We start from the raw sequence: 6,511 nt of genomic DNA, 5'->3' as shown, positions 1-6,511 counted from the left end.
TCCTCGACAAGCATAGCCAGCAGAGCAGCACTGGTCTTGCTGAGGAAGATGGGCGAGTATGGTCTGAGGCCTACGCCCATGGCGATGGTCTCTTCCTCCTCAATTCTCTTGAGGAAGTTGCAAACGAACTGTAGGAGAAGGGCAAGAAGCCGGGGATGTTGCATGCAGTGCTGCACACACGGTGCCGGGCTGAGCAGGGACAGCAGGCCCAGCCCAGGTGGGGGTGGCTGCAGGTACCTGCGCTGTTCTGCGGAAGCGGCCACGGCTGGACTCCTGCTCTCGTGTGCGCTCCAGGGCTGCATCTGGCAAAGAGCGAGCACAGCCAGAGATGAGGGGCTGCGGGAGAGGCCGGAGAACACGGGCCTGCCCTGCGCTCCCCAGGCCGAGAGAGCCCCGGGATGCTCCAGGGGACGGAGCACGGCCACTGCGGGGTGTCTGCCCGGCCCCTCTTCCGTCCTGTCCGTGGGCATGTCCCCAGGGGATAGCATGGCGCAGCACAGCATGGCATGGTGTGGGGCCAAGCTGGCAGCAGGCACCAGTCCTGTGGCTCAGCTCTGCCACTCACCCTCCTGCGGTGGCTGGAACGGCACCACCTCTTCAGTCTTCTGTGCTGGGGCAGCTCCGGGGCCTTCTTCCTCCTCCTCCACCCAGGCCAGCTCGGGCACTCTCGGGGGTCTCTGCTCCATGTCTCTGACTGGATTTGTGCCTATTTGCAGGAGAGATGCCCTGTCACCAAGGGCACTTGAAGTCACCAAGTCGTGCAATGGTGCCTGGAAGGCACCTTCAAGTAAGAAGCCTCAGGAGGGCTGCAGGACAGCAAGTCCTGCACTCGGTCTCAAGGGCTCCTGCCACAAAGACAGGAGACTCCTGTCAAGGACTTGTGGTCTGGCCTCAAGGGCACCTGCAGAAGAGAAGCCTCAGGGAGACCACGGGTCAGCAAGTCCTGTGGTCTGGGCCTGGAGCTCAGCTGCAGACACAAGGCTTGAGAAAAGCTCCGGGTTGGACGCGAACGAGCGCGCTGTGCGGGGGCTCCTCACGGCACCGCTCTGTCCCGTCCTGTCCCGTCGCGTGCTCTGAGCGCTGTGGCGTGCTCTTGTCACTGCCAGCTCCTATGTCACCAGGTGTCACAGAGGGCCCTTGGACACCCGGTTCCATGTCACAATGACTGTGCGGCACCGTGTCACCGAGGGCCCTTGCACACGCTGCCGCCTGCCTTGGGGCCAGGCCCAGCCTACCTACCCAAAGTGGCCCAGGCTGGAAGGAATGGCTGGCCCCAGGAGTCTAAGCCAGGCCGACAGGATCTTTAGGAAGGGCTCAGAGCATCAGCAAACGCTGCCATGCTCTGTGGGCTCAGGGCAGCAGAAGGAGCCCCCAGGGCTGCCGACGCAGCCGTTCTGGGAAGGGCACGGGGCCTTGCAGGGAAGCTGGCACGGCCTCCTTGGGACACGTCCCGGCTGGTGGCCCTCCTAAACCCGCCGGTGTGACACGCACAAGGAACGTGTGGGCCCGGGCACGAACGCTGCTCTGAGGCCTGGGGCCCGGGGAGCGCTGACATCAGCAGGTGTGGCAGAGTCCCTGCCCAAGCAGACCTGCCACACCCCGAGCCCTGGCAGTGCTGGTGCCTGACTCCTGCCCCAGAGACCTGTGCCCCCGGGGGGCTTCTGTGCCAGAAGGAGCCAAAGCCCACGTGCATGGGGGGCTGTGCCTCTTTCCTGCAGGCGCTGATGGCAGGAGCACCTGGAGCAGCTGCTGGCACACTTGGTCTCTGTCAGATGATGTTGCTCCATCCTGGAATGATTTTTTTTATCGTGGAAGGCATTGGCAGTAGCAGCAGAGCACCATCCATTGCTGAGTTTCCCAGGGCAATTAGATTGCAAAGTTAACAGTCTGAAATTTCCTTGTGCTTTTCTCACTCTCTTTCCCACATTCTGGAAAAAACCAGAATCTGCCCAGCCTCTGCTATTCTCAGCTTCCGTTGCTGCATGTCTTGCTCTGGCAGCTCACGTCCAAACAAAACTGTGTCCTTGCTGAGCACAGCAATGAGCGGCCACAAAGTGGGAAATTCCCCAGTGAACATCAAGGCAGACACGTGATAGGGGATAAGGACGACTCTGGGAGGAGAAGCTCTTCTGTGTCTCTGATGATGGTGCCCACGCCCTGTAGCAGCAGCCGAGAGAAGCGCTGAAAGTAGACAGGCCCTTTTTTGGGCAGCACAGTATCAAAAGTGATGAAACCATTAGCCAGAATGCAAAGGAGGACTGCAAGTATGGAGTGTGGCCTGGAGGGGAAGCCCTAGATGCAGCTGAGGCCACCTTGTTCAGCCTGGAGGAGAGTAAAGGGCGTCATTGTGGTCTTCAACATCCTCCTGAGAGGAATCAGAGGGGCTGCTGCAGCTCTCGTCACTGCTGGGACCAGTGACAGGACCCGAGGAAAGGGCAGGGAGCTGGGACGGGGCAGGTTTCATTTCAGTATCAGATAAAGGTTTTTCACCCAGAGCACGGTCGGGTACCGGGACGGGTTCCCCATGGACGCAGCCCAGCGGAGCCCGGGCTGCCTCTTGGGAAAACTGCGGCGCTGCGCCAGGAGCGGGGAACGGCCAAGGCGTGGGTCCTGCCCGTGGCTGACCCTGGTGAGCCACTGCTCAGTGCTTCAGGATCTACTGACTGCAGCACGGAGCAGGCCAAAGAGAAGCAGGAGGCCCCTCGATTGTGAGGTTCCAAAGGCAAAGGTTTATCCCAAGGGAAGGATTCAGCCTGAAAGAGTCGCCAGCACTTCTGTGCACGGGATTTTATCGGGGTACAACTCAGGGGGTGGATACAAACCATTGAGCAATAAGGAATCTGCAGGGGAGGAGCAAGGGGATCCCATAGTTGCTTGGGACTAATTAGGACAGATGGGAGGAGAGGCTAGGTCACATGGGCCAGTGGGGCTTCCAGCAATAGAGGAATTCCAAAGGGATGGTGCAGTCTGGGGTTTGGTCCAAGGCAAAAGTGACAGGGAATGTTCAGGAATAAAGAGCTGGATTATCTTGAGAGGCAGGGAAGGAGCTGGAACAAAGGGAAATGGCATGAGGGACAGCTCTGAGGGAGGGCCAAACCTACGGGTAAACCAACTTGGGGAAAATACGGGGTACATCAAAACAAACCATTCTACCATAACTGATAAATAAACACAAACCGGAACACCCCAGGGAAATGGGCGCAGCACCAAGCCCGTCTGAGTTTGAGAAGTGTTTGAAGAACATTGAGCTGTCACCCAAGCTTTCAGACACTACATCAAAAGTCAAGGGTTTTGACCTCTAGGTTTACATGAGTATATACTCCTGAGTAGGACTTTAGGCAGTCTTTTAAGAAACTCGTTGTATGTCCGATCATACCCCAATTCCTTGGAGATTGTGTGGAATGTGGAATCCTTTTGTTTTCACTGCTTGTTAGGACTATAAAAAAGAATATTGGTGCTGGGTGACTCAGAGACAGCCCGTGCATGTTAAGTGTAGTATACAGGGGATAAAGAGAAGGAAACGAGAGGTACTAATACATCCTGCTAAGATTGGAAATTTAGATAGCATGAAGAATGAATAACACAAGAGGTACAGATGGTATTAAAAAGAGCCCACTGGAATGTAATTTAGCAGATGAGAAAGATTTGGGGGGAATCCCAGAGGGTAATTTTTCGTGTAAGGTAACCTGATGAAGTACTCTTACGCAATGGTAGGCTTAGTATCAATTAGGAAGTGGTGAAATGTGACCCCCAAATGGAACGTTATGATCCATTGTTACAGTTGATGCTATTTTTAAGACAAGAAGAAAAAATGAGATCCGGTGATATATGCAGACATGGTTTTTACCCTGAAGAATAAATCTGAGTGGCACAAGAAATTGTGGCTTTGATTTGGCCCCGCAGGAATTTTAGTCCTAACTTTGGAAAGAGGTAAGAGGCAGAAAAGAAAGAGATGTCGTTCAGCATTCAGCATAGGGCAGAGATGTTTGAAATTGGCTCAAATGCTCCAGGAAGATTGTGTTCTAGGTGTCCAAGATTTACAGCCGAGTTAGCCCAGGCCAGCTGGGGTACACTCCCCCTCAGGCAACCACTCTGCCCCCCGAGTGAAAGCCAAATGGCAGTGAGGATGAGATGAATAATCCAGGTGAGGGGACAGTTTCAGAGAGCCCCAGTGACAAGCAACTCAAGGAATAAAACCAAGAAAGCTTTGCCTTTAGCCACCCCCTTAAGGCAAGACTTGAGTCCCCCAGGAGAAGCCATGGCGGTGAACGTCTTCTTTTCTACTAGTGCCCTGGACAGTTGGTGGGAAAAAATTAAAATGGATAGAGAAAACCCTAGCAAAGCAGCAAAAAGTTTGGAGTTCATAGTCAAGAGTCAAGAGCCAGGCTGAGGTGATACTGATTTCATGTTGACAGAGCTAACCAAACCAGCAAAAGAGTTGGCGATCAAGGCAGCCAGAGCACGTGTGCAGGGACAAATTGCTAGTGGAGCCTTACAAGGTACAGCGGGCCAGCTGTGTCCTATTGTAAGGCCTTTGTGGGACGCGAACGATGCAGGCTGCTGTGCAGTGTTAACCAGATACCAGGAGTGACCGAGACTGGCAGTTCTTACCCTAGCAGGTTGCCGGTGAAAATACAGCTAAAGAATAATAAAGAAGTTGAATTTTTAACTAAATGTGGAGACACATTTTCACTCTTGAATCAAGCACTGGTACCCAAAAGTGAAAACTATCTGCAAGCAATAGGAGCCAGAAAATGCATTCTTCCTGCAACCACTTCAATGTAAAATCAAGAAGAAAATGGGAATACATCAGTTTCTTTATTTACCAAACTCACTCAAATCTGTCCTAGGCATGGATTTGCTTGAAAATGTAGAAGCAAGAGTTCCGTTTAGAGAAAGAAAACTTCAGTGGAAGGTACCTGAAGACAAATGGGCAGTTTTAGCAGTAGGACTGACAATTGACACAAGACCAACAAAGAAGAAGAACTATTTAGAGCAAGTATTGAATCAGTTATACCCAAGAGTATGGGATACTGATAGCCCAGGAAAATCAAAACGAGCAGACCCTATGAAAATTGAGTTACACACAAGAGTTGAGCCAGTAGTCAGAAAGCAATACCCTTGAAGATTAGAAGCTAGGAAAGAAATAGATCCAACAATCGATAAATTCCTGACATCAGGATTATTGGAAGAATGGAAGTCAAAATTGAGTACTGCTAGATTAGCAATAAAGAAACCTAATGGAACTTAGAGACTAGTGCCAGATTTCCAGGCAATTAATGGTTTATACCTTACTAGTTTACTAGCTAAACTTGGAGATGATTTTATTTGGTGCGGGGAAGGTCCATGGGCAGGTGCAGTCGAGAGCCGCTCCCTCTTGGTCTGAGAGACCAGCTCTCCCAGGCCACCTTGCTGCCAGGCCCGGAGGTTTTGATGTGCGCTCGACCGGCAGCCGAAGGAGGGCTCTTGACACCGTGTCTGATGCATCAGGGTTTACTGAAGGTAGGTCAGAGGGTGCAGGTTGGGTGAGGGTGAGAAGAGGGACAGGAAGAGGCAGGAGCACAAGCACTGTAACATGACACATAAGGCACCTGCAAGCCGCTGGGGAAGCCTCAAGTCTGCTCAGTGAGCCACGTGTGCCCTCAGCATTGGGACAGCCACCTTTCCCTCAGTGAGCCTCCCATCCCAGGGTCAGCAAATGAAGAGGCACCAGGCATGCTGCAGGTGACTCAGAGCGAGTGCAGTGGGTCATGGTGGCCAGGGGCCAGAAGCAGGCAGAAAGCCAACGGGGCTGGGGAAAAGGCTCTGCTCTGCTTACAGCATAGGCTGAGGGCTAGGAGAGCTCCATTTCCCCCTTGAGATGTTGGAGACGGGGCCTTTCACCCTCCTGATAGGGCTGCCCCTGGCTGCAGGCAGCCAAAGGAGTACGACGACACAAGGCCGAGAGCAGCAAAGCAAAGAGCCAGCCGTGCACAGCACAGGGAGGTGGCCCAGTGCAAAGCCAGCGTGGCACCCTGCAGGTGCCCGCTGCACTCTCATGTGTCCCTGCCTTGGGAAGGACAGGAATGCCCGTGGTCCAGGAGGGCCTTTCTGTGGCCCCTGTGGGCTCAAAGCTGCTGCTCTTCTGGCTCAATGGGGCCTAAAGCCACAGAGCTCGGCCTCCCCCACAGCAACAGGAACAAGACTTGGATATCAGACGGTGGAGATCAATGCCTAAGCCTGAGGGGCGGGGGCCTCCAGTCTGGAGCCCAGGGAGGGCACATGCCCAGCCCCACAACAGCTGGCCTCACGGCCCTGAAAGGCCAGGACCAGGGTTCCACGCCTGATTCCAGGGGGTCCCTCCAACCCGGCCACCGACCTGGAAGCGCCAGAGCAGCCGGCTGTCGGGATCAAGGCGGCTGCCGTGGGGCTTATGGCTTATGGCCTCTGCCAGCCCGTTGCTCAGGGCTTAGCAGTGCCTCAGCCCCTCAGGGTCTCCCCAAGCTTGCCGGCAGCAGCGCCGCAGCCCCAC

The sequence above is a fragment of the Zonotrichia albicollis genome, chromosome 35 (assembly GCF_047830755.1).
Source record: "Zonotrichia albicollis isolate bZonAlb1 chromosome 35, bZonAlb1.hap1, whole genome shotgun sequence".
NCBI lineage: Eukaryota > Metazoa > Chordata > Aves > Passeriformes > Passerellidae > Zonotrichia > Zonotrichia albicollis.
This window is presented reverse-complemented; position numbering follows the sequence as displayed.